Consider the following 21520-nt stretch of genomic DNA (forward strand, 5'->3'; position numbering starts at 1 on the left):
AGTGTTCATGCTTAGCTAGCTTTCTGGAGTGTTTTGAATATGGAATGTTCCACACAGGCTCGGATATTTGGACACTTGGTTTCCAGTTGGTGGCGCTGTTTGGGAAGGTTACCGGAAGGGTGCAGCCTTGCTGGAGGGAGTATGTCATTGGGAACAGTTAGGAGCCTAACTGTACTTACAGAGCACTCTCTCTCTCTCTCTTTCTCTCTCTCTCTCTTTTTGTAGTTGGCTGAAGACATTATGGAATTCCTGTATGAAACTATATACCCTTCCTTCTCTATGTTGCTTTTGATGGTGGTTTTTTTTTATCACAGCCACAGAAAAGTAGTCAATATACTTTCTTATAAGACCACCTGCCCGGGCAGTGGTGCTATCCATACTAAGCTGGGCTCTCCTGTATCAACTGACGAGACAATCTCACACAGGTATATACCCACAGGCTAATCTGACGAACATAATTCCTCAATGTAGGTTTTCCTCTCAGACTCCTCAGCTGTGTCAAGCTGACAAAGTTAACAAGCACACTGCTTGAAAGCCACCAAGAGAGTCTGTGGCTAATTATGCCATGATCTGTCTCTGCACGAACTTATGGCTCCTCCTGCCTTTAAAATCCATACTGTATTGTTACTGTATGGTTATTGTTGTTGCTAACGTTCAAGCCATTTGAAAGTTCATGCCACAGGGTCACTGAGGAGAAGAAGCAAAGAGGAAGATCATGTTTGTGCCACCAATGAGGCTAGCCCAAGGACATTGGTCTACACACACACACACACACACACAGTATCGAAGAACCACGGCATCATTTGACATGTGGAATACATGGGCTATATTTTGTGCTGTCTGTAAATGAAAGCGCCAAGCCACTGTAGGTGGTCTGAGGGACCTATTCCCTGTACTAGGCCAGCCTTAGCAGTGAAGGCTGCTGCTGCTCGTCGTCTCCTTGAGGTTTTCACAAGACTGCAGCCCGCAGGCACACATTTATACAAAGCTCACAGTGGATTTGCAAAGGTGACGCTATCGGAAAGCATTTGAAACCTCTCAGATCAGACATGAACACCACGGCTGGGTTTAATGAACTGGAGGGTGTGGGGTGTGGGGGGAGAGAAAAGTCAATTGTTGTCACACAGGAAAGAACAAGCTGGTAAGAGCATGTCACGTGCACGCTACAACAGCCTTCCCGGCAAAGCCAACCCTCTTCACCTACCCTGACCGGCACTCGACCAGATACAAAATCAATTCTGCATCTGCCAGGTGCAGTGCAGGCATGTGGCTGACATCGGTGATTATCCAGAATGGAATCTGCAGCTGTGCTACACCTGAGAAACCTTTATTTAAAGATTTATTTATTTTATGTATATGAGTACACTGCCGCTGTCATCAGACACTGAGTACACTGTAGCATTCTTCAGACACACCAGAAGAGGACACTGGACCCATTACAGATGGTTGTGAGCCACCATGTGGTTGCTGGGATTTGAACTCAGGACCTCTGGAAGAGCAGTCAGTGCTCTTAATCACTGAGCCATCTCTTTACACCACCACCACCCCTCCTGGAACGTTTATTTAAAAGACGAAGAAAAAAGAAAGGAGAACATGTTTATTCATTTCCTATTTCCTCCCGGAGAATATCGACCCCGGAGAAATCCCGGAGAAATCCATTTCCAGTTTACATCTCACAAGTGCAAATACTTTCCGAATTTCTATTTGGGATGCGGCGCTGGAGTGGATTGGCTTTTCCTGCGGGAATAGGAAGAGACTATCTCCTAACCAGGCTTGAGAAGTAATGAGATACTGACCGCCCCAACACCTGCTCTAGCTTCTTCCATGAGATCGTCGCTCCTCAGAAATTTGCCTTCCAGATTTTTGAAATAATACTCTGGCACGTTCTGATCCTGCAGTTTTAAGGTGACGGTTCCCCATACCCAGTCAGCCTCGGGATTATCTAGGAAATTTAGGAAGACAAAGACCAGCACCCTTGCCCACGCCCATGAGCCTGGCTTCAGGGTCTTTCATTGGCTGTCAAGAAGATTTTCATTTATTCTGATTTAGGTACTTTTCTCATTGGTATAGCAAAATATGTTGAGGGGGGAGGAGGAGGGGAGAAGAGAGGAGGGGAGGGGAGGGGAGGGGGCTTTATTGGGGCTCACAGTAAGGATGCAGTCCAGCGAGCCCGTGGGAACGGCTCATGCCTTTAGCAGCATGATCGATCATGAGGCTTCTTGCCCATCCACGAGCCGAACAGGCCAGCCATGCCAAGATGTGACCGTGAGGAATTAGGCCATGCAACAGATCTGGTGTAAGAGGTTTATTGCGGGAGGGAAAGTGAAAGTCATGGAGTGGGGACCTGAAGGAGAGATAGAGGCACACATGCAGGGAGACAGGAAGGCTGACAGACAGAGAGAGGGAACTTGAGAGAGACATACAAGAGAAGGCAGAGAGAGAGAGAGAGAGAGAGAGAGAGAGAGAGAGAGAGAGAGAGAGAGAGAGAGGACTGAGATATTTGGGGTGGCTGGGGACCCTAATCCACAGCACACACCCGGCGCGCACCGCACCGTGTGTCGACTGATGATGACGTAAGCAACTGCCAGGTCGCTAGGAGCAGGCAGGTGGGATCAGCGGTTTGCTAACACTTTTTCGACTAGTACTGTGGGTCAAATTCTTTTAGTATTACAAAAATTGATTTGGGTCAGAAAATATAAGTTTTTCATACAACATATCCGAGCTCATACTAATTCGCCTGGTCCCGTGGACAATAATAACGCCTTGGTGGATGCTAGTACTCGTAGAGAATTTATTTTTCATGCAGCTCCAGTTGATCTTACTAGAGAATTGCATCAAAAGATTCATGTTCCTGCCTTTACAAAAGTTTAACATTTCTAGGGCTACAGTTCGTGATGTGGTGTTAGTTGCCAGAATTGTGTTCAATTTCACCACCCTCGTCATGTGGGGATTCACCCTTGTTGTTTGATCCCCCTAAAACTTTGGCAGATGGATGTCACACACATATTTCAATATGGAAATTTAAAATATGCTCATTTTTCTGTTGATACCTGTTCTGGTATTATACATGCTACTCTGATGACTGGTGAAAAGGCTCGTAATGCCATTAGTCATTACTTAGACACATGGGTGGCCTGGGAAAGCCTGATAGTGTAAAGACAGACAACGGGTCTGCCTACACAGCAAAGTCCTTTAAGGAATTTTGCCAGACCATGCAGGTTTGTCATACTACAGGATTACCATACACTACCTAGTGGCAAGGAATTGTGGAAAGAGCACATTGTACCTTAAAAGAGCTTATAAAAAGCAAAAAGGGGGATTTGCCAGTGGCCAAACACCAAAAGAAGAACATTCATTAGCTCTTTTTACTCTAAATTTCTTAATTTTGTCCGTGCATGGCCGCTCTGTCACGGATTGCCATACTGCTACTACACCTATGAGTAATGCAGAAGAAAATTGGAAGGAAGTATTAACTGGTGAATGGCGTGGGCCAGATCTTGTGATTTCGAGGTCTAGGGGAGCTGTTTCTCTTTTTCCGCAGAACCAAGAAAATCCAATTTGGGTACCTGAGCACTTGACTTGAAAATTGCCTTCTGCTCTTCCTGAAGATGAGACTACACACCCTACTATAACTGGGAATGGTAATCCAGGTTGATTCACTAATCTTGTGGGCTATTGCCAGATCCTGGCCAGTACCCATGCCAGTTCATAGCAATTCAACTGTTTTGCCAAACTTTTCCTCTTCCTCCTGTTTGTGTAATGCTCCCTGTATAGTGCCAAATGGAGAAATGCCCTAATGGTATGCAGCCATTAACTTTTCTCTGTCGCATACCTTATGTTTTATTTTAAGAACTCTTTCCTGCCTTGCATTTGGTTGCAAAGAGCCACATTTCAATATTCAATATAATATAAGCTCTAATGTGAGCAATATAGCCATTTGGTATCTGGCCTCCTATTAGTTAATCAAAGGATAGATTTAGTTCAAGGACAAATTGAAGCAATGTATCATATTACGCAGCTGTCCTGCTTTTCTTCCCATAGAGGCTTATGCATTACTCCTTTGCAAGTTAACTTTTCTCAGCATTCTCAACAGAGCAAAGAAATCTTGAATTATCTGAAAGGCAACTATTCCATTAAAGCAGAGCAACTATCAAGACAATTGCTGATGTAGATTGCTGACTTAACAGCACTAGGTTGGACCCTATCACAGTTGAAGATTTTACGTCATGGATTGCCAATGCTTTCTCCCTTTATTAAGGAGTGGGCTGGTATGTTTGCCTGGGGAGCTATTTTCCTCCTTGGATACAGAGTATGTCTCTAGCTTACTGGCCATTTAAAAAGACAACATGTCAGAAACAAAGCTGTTGTTTACCAGGCTATGATCGTCCTTGAAAATGGTGCTTCTCCCAACATAGGGCTGGCCTCTTTATAAGATTAAGTGTTCGCCCTAGATCATTTTTGTCATTGTCATGTGGAGTCCTTGTATCCAGAGATGGGTAAATTTCCTCGAATTCGGTCCAACCTGAGACAGGAGGCCCAGTGGTTGTATGTGAACCCAATGATGGGTAAGTCTGAGTCATCATCAGGAATGACCTAAGACAGGAGCAATGAAAAGAATGACGTTACACCCAATTTCTAGACCATTCATATTATTAAAAAAAGGGGGAGAAGTGGGGAGCAGCATGGTAAAACAAAGATGGCGCAGACATCCTCTCCCGTGTGGTAGTAAACGACTTATCGAGGATGCATAGACTTGTCCACTTGCCAGGGCGGCCTTATGATAATCAGGTGATCCAGAGCCCTGCTGTGGTGAACAACGGTATTTGCATACTGCTCATGCACGGAATTTGCACCTGGCATCAGTTGGATGGGACAGTAATGTGCTAATGAGGGATTCATGCTCTGCCAATCCATGAAGGACAAGTAGCAGAGTAATAGTGGGGTGATTCGTGATCCACCAATCCCTGAAGGACAATTAGCATAACCACAGCCTCTTCTCTACATAACGCGAGCACTTTTGCCGCTCGAGTTCCCCTTATCAGTAAAGAGGTGATCCCGAAATAAAGGCTGTTAAGAAGAATCCCACTGTGTTGCGTATTCCTTGCCAGCCGAGGTGGACGTGACACTTCAGAATAAAAGTCTTAGAAAGATCAGGAATTGAAGGCCCATTTCTAAACATAGTGAAAGAAATATACTGTAAACCTCTAGATAACATCAAACTAAATGGAGAGTAACTTGAAGCAGTCTCACTAAAATCAGGGACTAGATAAGGCTGCACCACTTTCTGCCTACTTATTCAAAACAGGACTCCATGTCATAGAGAAACAGGACAACAAAAGGAGGTCAAAAGGATACAATTGGAAGTTTAGATATCAAAATATCACTATTTGCAGATGATATGATTGTATACTTAAGTGACCCCAAAAGTTCCACCAGAGAACTACTTAACCTGATAAATAACTTCAGCAAAGTGTCAGGGCATAAAATTAACTCAAACATACCAGGAGCCTTCCTATCCTAAATGGATAAACAAGCTGAGAATGAAAATAATGAAATCATACACTTCACAATAGTCCCAAATAATGTAAAATATCTTGTTGTGAGATTTACCAAGCAGGTGAATAATCTGTATGACAAGAAATTCAAGTGTCTGATGAGAGAAATTGAGGAAGAACTCAAAAGATACAATGAGCTTCCATGCCCATGAATTGACAGAATTGATATAGTAGAGATGACCATTTTGCCAAAAGCAATCTACACAATCAATGCAAACTCCGTCAAAATTACAATTCAATTCTTTAATAGAGAGAGAAAGAGCAATTTGTAAAATCATTTGGAATAATAAAAACCCATGATAGCTAAAACTATCCTCAACAATAAAAGAACTTCTGCGGGAACCACCACCCCTGAACTCCAGCAGTATTACAGAGCAATAGTGATAAAAACTCCATGGTATTTGTAGAGAGACAGACAGATAGAGAGTGAAAAAGAATTGAAGACCCAGAAATGAACCCACAAACCTTTCACTTGATCTTTGGCAATGGAGATAAATCCATCCAAAGGAAGAAATATAACATTTTCCGAAAAGAGGGCTGGTTGAACTGGAAGTCAGCATGAAGATGAGTGCAAATTACACCATTTTAAGACCATGTACAAAGCTTAAGTACGAGTGAATCAAGGACCTTCACATCAAACCAGATACACTCAAACTAATATATAGGGAGCAGCTAAAGATGGCTCCGACATCCAGTGATCATTAGTGATAAAGAATTACTAGGTGCATGTGTTGACATTTCTCCAGCAGTTATCAGACTGGAGTGATATTCATGTTAATAAGGTATTTCATACTCCACCAATCCCCAGAGAACAAATTTACAACCACAGCCTGTCTTGTATTTAAGTCAGGTGCCTTTGTTCCCCAGGGTCCCCCATATCAAGAATGAGGTGTTCCGGCAAAAAAGGCTGTTGAGAAGAATCCAATGGTGTTGTGTCTTCCTTACTGGACGACATGGGCGCTACAACTTGTACGGGGACCCAAGAAAATTCTCTTTTCTCAAGAGGATTCGGAACTTTTCAGCCTCAGAACTGTTACATGAGGAAGTTTCTGGATGGGACGATAAAGCTCCTGGATAAGGGATGATAAAGCTCCCAGAAAAGGGACGATAAGTATCCCGGATAGTGTCGATCAAGTTCTGGTGTATTAGGGACTATAAAATTTCCCTAATGGGAAAATAAGTTTCTCTGGAGTAAGCAGAGACGATGAAAGCCTTGTTTTACAGGCAAAAAGGTGAGTGAAACGTGGCAATGTTTTTTTTTTTCCCCAAATGATCTTCTGTGGGTTGTACTAACACTTTTGCCTTTTACCCTTTTTGTGTGGTGGTGTTGCTACTGTTTGAATTGCCACCATCCAGGCCATGAATACATGTGCTGGGTAGAGACCACTAATGATGAGCTACAAACTGGTGTGTAAATAAACACTCCAGCTTGCCCTGCTCATAAATCAATAGTAAATAAGGTCGTAGATCATGGGAAACTCATACTCCACCCCCTCCTGTCAGCTATTCAGGAGCTTGTTGGTCAGCGTAAGCTTAAAATCAAAAGGAAAAGAGACAAGGAAACTTGAGGAAGAAATCACTCTTAAATAAAAATTCCCCAGATAAGGCCTCTGGCTAAGGAGTAAGTGTAGTAAAAAGAAATTTAATTTTATGGACCCTGCTCTAGTAGTGGTGTGTTGGTTGATTCCCAATGTTAATTTTGGAAACATAGTGTTTTATCTGTGCTTGTGTTCCCAGCCCACACAGTAGGGGGGAGCAAAACTAGCTGCAGAGCTGCTACAGTGAACATGGAAACTTCTCAGTCTCACCCAATTTTCCTGGCTCTTCAAGAGTTGTTTGAAAGAAATAGACAGGATAAAAAGAAGCACTATAGAGAGATTTCTTAGTGATTTCGAAGCCATTACTCCTTGGCTAACTCTCTGGGAATCTCATCGTGGACAGCTGAGATAAGCTGGGAAAAGATTTAAATTTTGCTTGGGAGCAAGGAACTATAAAGACAGAGGATGGGCCAGTTTGGCACTTAATGAATACCTGCCTAGATGATCAGAAATGCTTTTAACAGGCTAAAAAAGGATGTGTTAGAAATGTTACAGAAAGAACGATCTGAAAAGGCTGATTGTAAGGCGGGGGAAGACTCTAAGTAAAACAAAAACTAGAAAGGAATTTATCCATAACTCAAAGAACAAGGTCAGAAAAAAAAATCCACTTGCTCCCAGTTGAACACCTGACCTTCAACATTTGCTCACAGAGAGTGTTCATTAAGACAACTTCCTTAAGAGAGTCTGCCTTATCTGCTGGCTTTATTCCAAGAGAGGAGTCAGTCTCCAGCATTAAGTTACTTTTCCCCTTGATCTCCAGCATTAAGTTATTTTTCCCCTTGATCATCATTAACATGGAGAGTGCCTTTGATCCTATCCCCTCAGCAGCCAGTTTCTGCCCCTATGGTAAAAATGCCCCAGATTTGGGGACTGGGGGTGCCTAAAGTAGTTTCAGAAAAAGTCTACAGCAGAGTGTGAGTAACTTTGTCTTCTAGACAGAACAGGCTTTGCTCTAAGATGATAAGAGGTGAAAGTCTTGGCATAGGCTCTTCAACTTACTCCAATAAGCGGTTGTGGCCAAGGTCAAGATTAATGTTTTCTTTTCCATGGGCCTTTAGCCCTCTGAGACAGTTTGATAAAGGGCCACTGTTGAGGTCCTGAAAGTCCCAGGTGAACTGGTTACAATTCTTTTGTCAGTCATTTGATGAAAAAATCATGTAAAAACATTAAATGATTTTCAAAAGTTACTAGGAAGAATAAATTGAATTTGACCCTATATTAAAATGCCTAAAGTAGATTTACAACCACTCTATGAGATCCTGAAAGGGAATTCTCAGGTTACATCACCCTGTGCTGTAACCAAGGAAGCACAATTATCCTTGAGAAAAGTAGAAGAAAGACTGGAAAAAGCAATGCTAAGAAGGTACAAGGAAAAGGAGGTTCTCTTTTTGTGTATACTGAGAACTTTTCGTCAGCCTACAGGAGTGCTATGGCAAAAAGGACCACTTCTGTGGATTTATCCCCATATTTCTCTGAAGAAGACCCTTGAATATTTTTCCTCTGCTGTCGAACAGCTTGCTATGTTAGGTGTTAAATCTTGTATTCAGCATTTTGTTATTTTGTCCAAGAAAATTATACCATATACTACCACTCAGGTGGAAACATTGTGTGCCCTGATAGATGACTGGGCCATATTATGCTGTAGTTTTGATGGAGAGTTTGAAAATAATTATGCTAAGGATCGTTTGTTACAATTTTTTTACTGAACATCCTGTGATCATTCCTAAATTTGCTGCCTCAGAGCCTTTGTCTGGAGCATTAGATATAAATTATAGAGATAGCTCCAAAACAGGTGTAGGTGCCTATATGGTTTATTCTCAAGAACCAGTATTAATTCAATACAGTCCAGGCACCCCCCAAATTGCAGAATGTAAAATTGTATTGGAAGTTTTTAAAAGATTTCATGATTCTTTTAATATAATTTCTGATTCTGCTTATGTAGTTAATGCTCTGCGCTCACTTGAAATTGCAGGGCCAATTATGTCGACTAGTACTGTGGGTCAAATTCTTTTAGTATTACAAAAATTGATTTGGGCCAGAAAAAATAAGTTTTTCATACAACATATCCGAGCTCATACTAAATTGCCTGGTCCCATGGCCAATAATAACATCCTGATGGATGCTATTACTCGTAGAGAGTTTATTTTTCATGCTGCTCTGGTTGATCTTCCTAGAGAATTTCATCAAAAGTTTCATGTTCCTGTTTTCACTCTTCAACAAAAATTTAAAATCTCTAGAGCTGCAGCTCGTGATGTTGTATTAAGGTGAGAATTGTGTTCAGTTCCACCTCCTACCTCATGTGTGAATTAACCCTCGTGGTCTGATCCCGCTAAAATTTTGACAGATGGATGTCACATACATATCTCAATTTGGAAATTTAAAATATGCTCATGCTTCTGTTGATACCTGTTCCCGTATTATACATGCCCCTCTGATGACTGGTGAAAAGGCTCGTATTGCCATTAGTCATTGCTTACAGACATGGGCAGCCTGGGGAAAGCCTGATAGTCTCAATACAGACAACGGGCCTGCCTACACTGTAAACTCCTTTCACACATTTTGCCAGACAGTGCAAGTCAGTCATAGTACTAGATTGCCATACAATCCCCAAGGTCAAAGAATTGTGAAAAGAACAGATCGTACCTTAAAAGAGCTCTTTCAAAAACAAAAAGGGGAAATTGCCAATGGCAGAACACCAAGAGAACAGTTGTCTTTAGCTCTTTTTACTCTAAATTTCTTAATTTTAGATGTGCATGGCCGCTCTGCTGAGGATCGCCATGCTGCTACTAAACCTATGACTAATGCAGACGTAAAGTGGAAGGATGTTTTAACTGGTGAATGGTGTGGCCCAGACTCGTAATTTTGAGATCTAGGGGCACTGTTTGTGTTTTTCCACAGAATCAAGACAATCCAATATGGGTGCCTGAATATTTGACTTGCAAACTGCCTCCTGCTATTCATGAAGATGAGACTACGAACCCTACCATTACTGGTGGAAATGGGAATCCAGGTTGATTCACTCACTCTGTGTGCCATTGCCAGATACTGGCCAGTACTTATCCCAATTCACAGCAATTCTACTGTTTTCCAACTTTTTCTGTACATCCTGTTTGCATGATGTTCCTTGTATAATGCCAAATGTAGAATTGCCCCAACGGTATACGGCCACTAATATTTCTTTGTTACATACATTATGTTTCACTCTTAAAAATTTCTCCCAGCCTTTTATATGGTTGTAAAGGACCCCATTGGCCAATTGGTTAGATCCTATGAACAATAGTGCTGTGGGCACTGGAACCATTCTGGCTGCTTTGAGTCAAATTACCCAAGTAGCTTCTTCAGGCAGTGAAAACACATCAATCAATAATTCTGTTAAGTTGAACATTACAACTTTGATTAGGATACATAATTGTAGTTTTTCATGTATTACTCTTTACAGGTTAACTTTTCTCAGTATTCTAACAGAACAAAGAAATCTCAAATTATTTAAAAGGAAACTGGTCCATGAAAGCAGAGCAATTATCGAGACAATTGCTGATACAGATTCCTGTCCTTAACAATACTAGAATGGAACCCATCACGTTTAGAGATTTCACATCATGGATTACCAATGCTCTCTTTTTTTTTAAAGAATGGGCTAGCATGTTTGCCTGGGGAGCCATTGTCCTCTTGGGATGTGGAGTATGTCTATGGCTCTTTTGTGCTTTACAACGAGAACATGACAGACACAAAGCGATTCTTTACCAGGCTATGGTTGCCATTGAAATTGGTGCGTCTCCCAATATATGGCTGGCCTCTTTAAAAAATTAAGAGCTTGCCCTAGATTATATTTTGTCACTGTCATGTGAAGTCATTATATCCAGAGACGGACACCATTCCTCAGGTTCAGACCAACCTAAGACAGGGGCTTGGTGTCGATAGGGTTACCCAAGGACAAGTAAGGCCGAGTCCTGGAGAAGAACGACCTAAGACAGAAACAATGACATATACTGATGTGACACCAAGATCTAGACAGTCATTTTTAGAAAACAAAAAAGAGGGAGATGTAGGGAGTGGCTAAAGATGGCTCCGACATCTTGTGGTTGTTAGTGATAAACACCTACAATGTGCATGTATTGACATTTCTCCGGCAGTCATCAGACTGGAGTGATATTCTCGCTAATAAGGTATTTCACACTCCACCAATCCCCAGAGGACAAATTTACAACTACAGCCTTTCTTGTATTGAGGGGGAGTGCGTTTTTTTCCCCCGGGGCCCCCTTAATCAAGAATGAGGTTTTCCTGCAATAAAGGCTGTTGAGAAGAATCCAACGGTGATGTGTCTTCCTTGCTGGTCGAGGTGGGCACTACACTAATAGAAGAAAAAATGGGGAAGAGTCTTCAACACATGGGCACAGGAGAAAGTTTCCGGAAAAAAAAAAAAAAAAACATGACTTATGCTCTAAGATCAAGAATTGACAAATAGGACCTCATAAAATAGCAAAGTTCTGTAAGGCAAAATACATTGTCATTTAGACAAAACTGCAACCCACAGATTGGGAAAACATTTTTACCAATCCTATATCTGATAGTGGGTAATATCCAAAATATACAAAGAACTTAAGAAGTTAGACTTTAGAAAGCAAAAACAGAATTAAAAATGGGGTACAGTGAGTTACAAAACATTCTCAGATGCAGGTTATCAAATGGCCAAAAAACACATAAATAAGTGTTCAACATCCTTAGTAATCAGGGAAATTCAAATCAAAACAAATCTGAGCATCTACCTCACACCAATGAGAAGGGCTAAGATATAAATCTCAGGTGACAGAAGATGCTGGTAAGGATGTGGAGAATGAGGAACACTCCTCCATTGTTGGTGAGATTTCAGACTTGTACAACCCTTCGGAAAATCACACTGAAGTTTCCTCAGAATATTGGACATTCCATGAATGAGGACGCAGCTACAACTATCCTGAGCATATACCCAAAATATTGTCCAACATACAACCGAGAAATATATTTTTCTGTGTTCATAGCAGCCATATTTAAAATAGTTAGAAGCTGGAAAGAACCCAGATGCCCTTCAACAGAAGAATGGATACAGAAATGTGGTACATCTACAAAATGGAATATTATTCAGCTGTAAAAACAATGACTTCATGAAATTCTAGTCATATAAAAGGAACTAGAAAATATCATCCTGAGTGAGGTTACTCAATCACAGAAAAACACACTTGATATGCATTCATTGATAAACAGATATTAGTCAAAAAGCTTGAAATACCCATCATGCCATACACAGACCACATGAAGCTCAAGAAGGATGACCAAAATGCAGAAATCCTTCTTTAAAATGGGAACCAAAATACCCATGACAGGGGATAAGGAGGCAAAGTTCATAACAGTGATTGAAGGACCTGCCATTCAGAGCCTGACTCACATGTAGCCCATATATGTACAGACACCAAAACTAGATAAGATGGATGAAGCTAAGAAGTGCAGGCTGACAATGACTGGATATTTATCCCTCCTGAGAGACACAGCCAGAATATGTCAAATACAGAGGAAAATGGAAACAGCAAACCACTGAACCAAGAACCAGAACCCTGTTGGAGAAATTAGAGAAAGGATTGAAAGAGCTGAATTGATTTGCAACCCCATAATAATAACATTGCCAACCAACCAGAGATACCAGGACCAAACCACAAGAGAAAGACTATACATGGACAGACCCATGGTTCCAACTGCATATGTAGCAAAGGATGGCCTTGCTGGGAAAAATGTAATGAGAAACTCTTGTTTCTACAAACGTAGGACCCCGAGTGTTGGGGAAAATGGGGAAGTGTGGGGAGGCCATGGGTGGGAATGTGAACTCCCTTACAGAATAGTAGGGGGAAGGGTTAAGGGGCTTATGGACTGAAAACTTGGACAGGGAATAACATTTGAAATGTAAACAGGAAATCTCCAACAATGAGAGAGAGAGAGAGAGAGAGAGAGAGAGAGAGAGAGAGAGAGAGAGGAAGAAGAAGGAGGAGGAGGAGGAGGACGAGGAGGAAAAAGATGAAGAATAAGAATAAGAATAAGAATAAGAATAAGAAGAAGAAGAAGAAGAAGAAGAAGAAGAAGAAGAAGAAGAAGAAGAAGAAGAAGAAAGAAGGAGGAGGAGGAGGAAGAAAAAGAAGAAGAAGAAGAAGAAGAAGAAGAAGAAGAAGAAGAAGAAGAAGAAGAAGAAGAAGAAGAAGAAGAAGAAGAAGAAGAAAGAAGGAGGAAGGAGGAAGAAAAAGAAGAAGAAGAAGAAGAAGAAGAAGAAGAAGAAGAAGAAGAAGAAGAAGAAGAAGAAGAAGAAGAAGAAGAAAGAAGGAGGAAGGAGGAAGAAAAAGATGAACAAGAAGAAGAAGAAGAAGAAGAAGAAGAAGAAGAAGAAGAAGAAGAAGAAGAAGAAGAAGAAGAAAGAAGGAGGAGGAGGAGGAAGAAAAAGATGAAGAAGAAGAAGAAGAAGAAGAAGAAGAAGGAGGAGGAGGAGGAGGAGGAGGAGGAGGAGGAGGAGGAGGAGGAGGAGGAGGAGGAGGAAGAAAAAGATGAAGAAGAAGAAAGAAGAAGGAGTTGGAGGAGGAAGAAAAAGATGAAGAAGAAGAAGAAGAAGAAGAAGAAGAAGAAGAAGAAGAAGAAGAAGAAGAAGAAGAAGAAGAAGAAGAAGAAGAATTTGAAACAGAAAGAGAACTAAAGTTCCATTCTTCTCCATTCCCTCTCTTCCTCAGCTGTTGTTTAGGCAGTAGTTTTAGTGAGATGTTATAAGTGTACTTTCTGGTGTTACATTGAGACACCATCTCATAGAAAACTTTAGTCTCTTACAATCTTCATGCCCCCTCTTCAGTAATGTTCCTCAGCCTTGAATCAAGTGACATTTTGTAGATAGAGTCATTGAGACTGGGCTTGAAATTTCTATCCTGCATTTTTTATGGCTGGGATTTTTACTGTGATGTTTGTTTCAGAGACTGTAATTAATTCTGTATATAAGGACACATGGCTTTTATTGTTGTTAGGTATGATACTGGCTTAAGTAAGCAAGGGGCTGTACATTCTCCTTCACACCCACAGCTTCAATAGCTTTATATACATGGCTACATTTCTACTACAAAAGATTTTCTTTGAACAGGACTTAAGCCAAGTTAGAGAGCTGTTGGCTATCACCAAGCTATTTACGCCATTGCACTGCCCTTATGGTTATACTGCCATGTTGATCATTGTGTTTTACAGGCATGATGTGAACAATCATTTGAAACTGACAAGACTGATGATTGTAATTACAGGTTATACTAGAAATTTGGCCTGTGCCTTGCACATCTTGTAGTATAAGAATATTGATTTTCTGATAGGTAGGGGGATGTAAAAGTTAAATTTTGTTTAACAAAAAAGAGGAAATTAAAATTTTCCTGCTATAGCATGTTTAATTAATTAAAGCAAAATAAAATCTATTTACTTGATGTTGGGGAAATATCATTTAACAATATAATTCTAACTCTTTTTTTTTTAAATCTATTAGCCATTTCTGAGTTTTTTGGCTTTTTTTGTAGACTGTCACATTTTAAAAACAATTGTCAAAGTTTCCACTCCTTGGTTAGATTCTAAGAATGAGAATTGGCACATCTAACTGGAGTAGGTCAGGCATTGCTCTCCTTTTGGGTATTTAGGCTTTCTTTGTGGGAGAGTCATGGGGATTGTACTGTCAGAAGAAGCTCAACTCTCCTTTTGAGAATTTTTTTTTAACTTGAGTATTTCTTATATACATTTCGAGTGTTATTCCCTTTCCCAGTTTCTGGACAAACATTCCCCTCCCCCCTCCCCTTCCTTATGGGTGTTTCCCTCTCAACGATCCCCCTATTGCCGCCCTCCCAACAACGGTCTAGTTCACTGGGGGTTCAGTCTTAGCAGGACCCAGGGCTTCCCCTTCAACTGGTGCTCTCACTAGGATATTCATTGCTACCTATGAGGTCAGAGTCCAGGGACAGCCCATGTATAGTCTTAGGTAGTGGCTTAGTCCCTGGAAGCTCTAGTTGCTTGGCATTGTTGTACATATGGGGTCTCAAGACCCTTCAAGTTCTTCCAGTTCTTTCTCTGATTCCTTCAACGGGGGTCCTATTCTCAGTTCAGTGGTTTGCTGCTGGCATTCACCTCTGTATTTGCTGTATTCTGGCTGTGTCTCTCAGGAGCCATCTACATCCTGCTCCTGTCGGTCTGCACTTCTTTGCTTCATACTCTAATTGGGTGGCTGTATATGTATGGGCCACATGTGGGGCAGGCTCTGAATGGGTGTACCTTCAGTCTCTGTTTTAATCTTTGCCTCTCTCTTCCCTACCAAGGGTATTCTTTTTCCCCTTTTAAAGAAGGAGTGAAGCATTCAGATTTTGACCATCCGTCTTGAGTTTCATTTGTTCTAGGCATCTAGGGTAATTCAAGCATTTGGGCTAATAGCAACTTATCAATTGCCGCGGTCGGCAATCTTGGAGGTTCCTAGGATCCGCGGGGGGATCCCTGTTGAGTACACGCGTGGAGCGGAGCCGGGATGGCGAACAGAGACACAGACACAGAGAGAGTGTGGTCAGCTGTTGCAACTTTACTGAGAGAGCATCAGACATTTATACACAATTTTCATTGCATAACAATCTTGGACCATGGCCAAGAACATTTGATTTTTCTGCAAAAAGGTATAGCTTGCTTTTTTTTCAGACGAGCCACAGTCAGCCAGCCTAGTCTAGTTTTCCGTTTGTCACATCAAGGAGGAAGTTTCAGGGGACCACAAGTCTGGCATATCTTACGCCATCAGGTCTGTGCATCTAGTTCTATCGCTCTAGTTAACCCTTTGATCCCATCTTTGTTAGTCCTGTAGATGTACATCCAAGGCTTGGGGCAATAATATTGCATGCCTGATCCCTGTCTAAAGTATCTGATGATCTGTGACCTTACCTCCCATTTCTCTTCTTCTGAGAGCACACACCAAGGAGGACGGGCTCTTGCCAATCTTTCTGACCAAGGCAGTGACAAATACCTGACCCTATATCCATCCTTAGTAACCCACCTATCAAAATTCAAATCATATTCTCAAGTATATGGTAATGGAGCATCCGTTGGTCGATGCACATATGGTCCCCTGTAGGTACCTGGTTGCCACCACCTGTTTCTATACTCTGTAAAATATTCATAGCCGACCCAAAGCTCAAGGAATCATTTCTCAACAGTTCTACCAAAACCCTAATAGAAGAAGCATCACTATCCTTATAAGTATAATTCTTTGCTAAATCTTATATTTCCTTATCTATAAGAGAAGACATAATCTGCAACCTTGGAGTCCCTGTCATCAGAGGCTCTGTCTGCTGTAAAGAGGAAGCAGGAAAGCTTGTGGTATTAGTGATCAAAAATAGATCACGACCTTCTGTCCTATTATTAAAGGTAGTCTCTGTCTTGCCAAGATCATATTCAGAATCAAACAAAGAAAAAATAAAGAAATAAGTGCTGACAACAATCTTTCCCATGACCCAGAAGCCCATCAGCCCAGAGCCAAGTTTGCAGCAGGGGGCAAGTCCAGGTGCACATCTTCTTGGAGTCCGCCACATGCAAGCAGGGGGCTTAACCACGTGTGGTGCGAACCCTCGAACCGGCTCCCACTCAGGCGTCATGTCTGCCCCGGAGGTCGGTTATCTCTGCTGCAGGCGCGGCAATAAAGGAGTGCATATCATGTATATCTTTCTGTGATTGGGTTAGCTCTCTTAGGATATTTTCCAATTCCAACCATTTGCCTACGAATTTCAAAAGCCGTTGTTTTTGATAGCTGTGTAATATTTCATTGTGTAGATGTACCACATTTTCTGTATCCATTCCTCTGTTGAAGGGCATCTGGGTTCTTTCCAGCTTCTGGCTATTATAAATAGGGCTGAGATGAACATAGTGGAGCATGTGTCTTTTTTTATATGTTGGGGCATCTTTTGGGTATATGCCCAAGAAAGGTATAGCTGGATACTCAGGCAGTTCAATGTCCAATTTTCTGAGGAACTTCCAGACTGATTTCCAGAATGGTTGTACCAGTCTGCAATCCCACCATCAATGGAGGAGTGTTCCTCTTTCTCCACATCCTCGCCAGCATCTGCTGTCACCTGAGTTTTGAACTTGGCCATTGTCACTGGTGTGAGGTGAAATCTCAGGGTTGTTTTGATTTGCATTTCCCTTATGACTAAAGATGTTGAACATTTCTTTAGGTGTTTCTCAGCCATTCGGCATTCCTCAGCTGTGAATTGTTTGTTTAGCTCTGAACCCCATTTTTTAATAGGGTTATTTGTCTTCCTGCAGTCTAACTTCTTGAGTTCTTTCTATACTTTGGATATATCTGTTGGATATAATTTGGCCTCTATCTGTTGTAGGATTGGTAAAGATCTTTTCCCAAACTGTTGGTTGCCGTTTCGGCCTAACCACAGTGTCCTTTGCCTTACAGAAGCTTTGCAGTTTTATGAGATCCCATTTGTCGATTCTTGATCTTAGAGCATAAGCCATTGGTGTTTTGTTAAGGAAATTTTTTCCAGTGCCCATGTGTTCCAGATGCTTCCCTAGTTTTTCTTCTATTAGTTTGAGTGTGTCTGGTTTGATGTGGAGGTCCTTGATCCACTTGGACTTAATCTTTGTACAGGGTGATAAGCATGGATCGATCTGCATTCTTCTACATGTGGATCTCCAGTTGAACGAGCACCATTTGCTGAAAATGCTATCTTCCTTCCATTGGATGGTTTTGGCTCATTTGTCAAAAATCAAGTGACCATAGGTGTGTGGGTTCATTTCTGGGTCTTCAATTCTATTCCATTGGTCTACCTGAATGTCTCTGTACCAATACCATGTAGTTTTTATCACTATTGTTTTGTAATACTGCTAGATATCAGGGATAGTGATTCTCCCTGAAGTCCTTTTATTGTTGAGGATAGTTTTAGCTATCCTGGGTTTTTTGTTATTCCAGATGAGTTTTCAAATTGTTCTGTCTAACTCTTTGAAGAATTGGATTGGTATTTTGATGGGGATTGCATTGAATCTGTAGATCGTTTTTGGTAAAAGGGCCATTTTTACTATATTAATCCTGCCAATCAATGAGCATGGGAGATCTTTCTATCTTCTGAGGTCTTCTTCAATTTCTTTCTTCAGTGTCTTCAAGTTCTTATTGTACAGATCTTTTACTTGCTTGGTTAAAGTCACACCGAGGTACTTTATATTATTTGGGTCTATTATTAAGGGTGTTGTTTCCCTAATTTCTTTCTCGGCTTGTTTCTCTTTTGTGCAGAGGAAGGCTACTGATTTACTTGAGTTAATTTTATACCCAGCCACTTTGCTGAAGTTGTTTATTAGCTTTAGTAGTTGTCTGGTGGAACTTTTGTGATCACTTAAATATACTATCATATCATCTGCATATAGTGATATTTTGAATTCTTCTTTTCGGATCGGTATCCCCTTGACCTCCTTTTGTTGTCTGAATGCTCTGGCTGGTACTTCAAGAACTATATTGAATAAGTAGGGAGAGAGCGGGCATCCTTGTCTAGTCCCTGATTTTAGTGGGATTGCTTCAAGTTTCTCTCCATTTAGTTTAATGTTAGCAACTGCTTTGCTGTATATGGCTTTTACTATGTTTAGGTATGGGCTTTGAATTCCTATTCTTTCTAAGACTTTTACCATGAAGGGGTGTTGAATTTTGTCAAATGCTTTCTCAGCATCTAATGAAATGATCATGTGGTTTTGTTCTTTCAGTTTGTTTATATAATGGACCACGTTGATGGTTTTCCGTATATTAAACCATCCCTGCAAGCCTGGGATGAAGCCTACTTGATCATGGCGGATGATTATTTTGATGTGCTCTCGGATTCGGTTTGCCAGATATTTATTGAGTTTTTTAGCGTCGATATTCATAAGGGAAATTGGTCTAAAGTTCTCTGTTGGGTCTTGTGTGGTTTATGTATAAAAGTAATTGTGGCTTCATAGAAGGAATTCGGTAGTGTTCCATCTGTTTCAATTTTGTGGAATAGTTTGGATAATATTGGTATGAGGTCTTCTATGAAGTTTTGATAGAATTCTGCACTAAACATGTCTGGACCTGGGCTCTTTTTGGTTGGGAGACCTTTAATGACTGCTTCTATTTCCTTAGGAGTTATGGGGTTGTTTAACTGGTTTATCTGTTCCTGATTTAACTTCATTACCTGGATTCTGTCTAGGAAATGTCCATTTCCTGTAGATTTTCAAGTTTTGTTGAATATAGGCTTTTATAGTAAGATCTGATGATTTTTTGAATTTCCTCTGAATCTGTAGTTATGTCTTGCTTTTCATTTCTGATTTTGTTAATTTGGACGCACTCTCTGTGTCTCTCGTTAGTCTGGCTAAGTGTTTATCTATCTTGTTGATTTTTTCAAAGAACCAACTTTTGGTTCTGTTGATTCTTTCTATGGTCCTTTTTGTTTCTAATTGGTTGATTTCAGCTCTGAGTTTGATTATTTCCTGCCTTCTACTCCTCCTGGGTGTATTTGCTTCTTTTTGTTCTAGAACTTTAAGGTGTGCTGTCACGCTGCTGACATATGCTCTTTCCTTTTCTTTCTGCAGTCACTCAGCGCTATGAGTTTTCCTCTTAGCACAGCTTTCATTTTGTCCCATTTGTTGGGGTATGTTGTACCTTCATTTTCATTAAATTCTAAAAAGTCTTTAATTTCTGTCTTTATTTCTTCCTTGACCAGGTTATCATTGAGTAGAGCATTGTTAAATTTCCACGTATATGTGGGCATTCTTCCCTTATTGTTATTGAATAACATCGGCCGTGGTGGTCCGATAGCAAGCATGGGATTATTTCTATCTTTCTGTACCTGTTGAGGCCCGTTTTTTGACCAATTATATGGTCAATTTTGGAGAAAGTACCATGAGGAGCTGAGAAGAAGGTATATCCTTTTCTTTAGGATAGAATGATCTATAAATATCCGTTAAGTCTATTTGGCTCATGACTTCTCTTAGTCTTTCTACGTCTCTGTTTAATTTCTGTTTCCATGATCTGTCCATTGATGAGAGTGGGGTGTTGAAATCTCCTACTATTATTGTGTGAGGTGCAATGTGTGTTTTGAGCTTTAGTAAGGTTTATTTTAAATATGTATTGTCCGTGTATTTGGGGCATAGATATATAAGTTTGAGAGTTCATTTGGTGGATTTTTCCTTTGATGAATATGAAGTGTCCTTCCTTATCTTTTTTCATGACTTTTAGTTGAAAATTGATTTTATCTGATATTAGAATGGCTACTCCAGCTTGCTTCTTCCGACCATTTGCTTGGAAAGTTGTTTTTCAGCCTTTCACTCTGAGGTAGTGTCTGTCTTTGTCTCTGAGGTGTGTTTACTGTAGGCAGCAGAATGCAGGGTCCTCGTTGTGTATCCAGTTTGTTAATCTATGTCTTTTTATTGGGAAGTTGAGGCCATTGATGTTGAGAGATATTAAGGAATAGTGATTATTGCTTCCTGTTTTATTCATATTTGGATGTGAGGTTATGTTTGTGTGCTTTCCTTCTCTTTTTTTGTTGCCGAGACGATTAGTTTCTTGCTTCTTCTACGGTTAGCTTGCCTCCTTATGTTGGGCTTTACCATTTATTTTCCTTTGTAGTGTTGGATTTGTAGAATGATATTGTGTAAATTGGTTTTGTCATGGAATATCTTGGTTTCTCCATCTATGTTAATTGAGAGTTTTGCAGGATACAGTAACCTGGGCTGGCATTTGTGTTCTCTTAGGGTCTGTATGACATCAGTCCAGGATCGTCTGGCCTTCATAGTTTCTGGCGAGAAGTCTGGTGTGATTCTGATAGGTCTGCCTTTATATGTTACTTCACCTTTTTCTCTTACTGCTTTTAATATTCTTTTTTTTTTTTTGTACTTTTGGTGTTTGACTATTATGTGACAGGAGGTGTTTCATTTCTGGTCCAGTCTATTTGGAGTTCTGTAGGCTTCTTGTATGCCTTTGTGTATCTCTTTTTTTAGGTTAGGGAAGTTTTCTTCTATGATTTTGTTGAAGATATTTACTGGTCCTTTGAGCTGGAAGTCTTCCCTCTCTTCTATACCTATTATCCTTATGTTTCATCTTCACATTGAGTCCTGGATTTACTGTATGTTTTGGACCAGTAGCTTTTTCTGCTTTACATTATCTTTGACAGTTGAGTCAATGATTTCTATGGAATCTTCTGCTCTTGAGATTCTCTCTTCCATCTCTTGTATTCTGTTGGTTTCTTTCTTCTTTTTGTTTTCTATATCCAGGGTTGTTTCCATGAGTTCTTTCTTGATTGCTTCTATTTCCATTTTTAATTCCTTCAACTGTTTGATTGTGTTTTCCTGGAATTCTTT

The sequence above is a fragment of the Rattus norvegicus genome, chromosome Y, assembly GCF_036323735.1.
Source record: "Rattus norvegicus strain BN/NHsdMcwi chromosome Y, GRCr8, whole genome shotgun sequence".
Classification (NCBI taxonomy): Eukaryota; Metazoa; Chordata; class Mammalia; order Rodentia; family Muridae; genus Rattus; species Rattus norvegicus.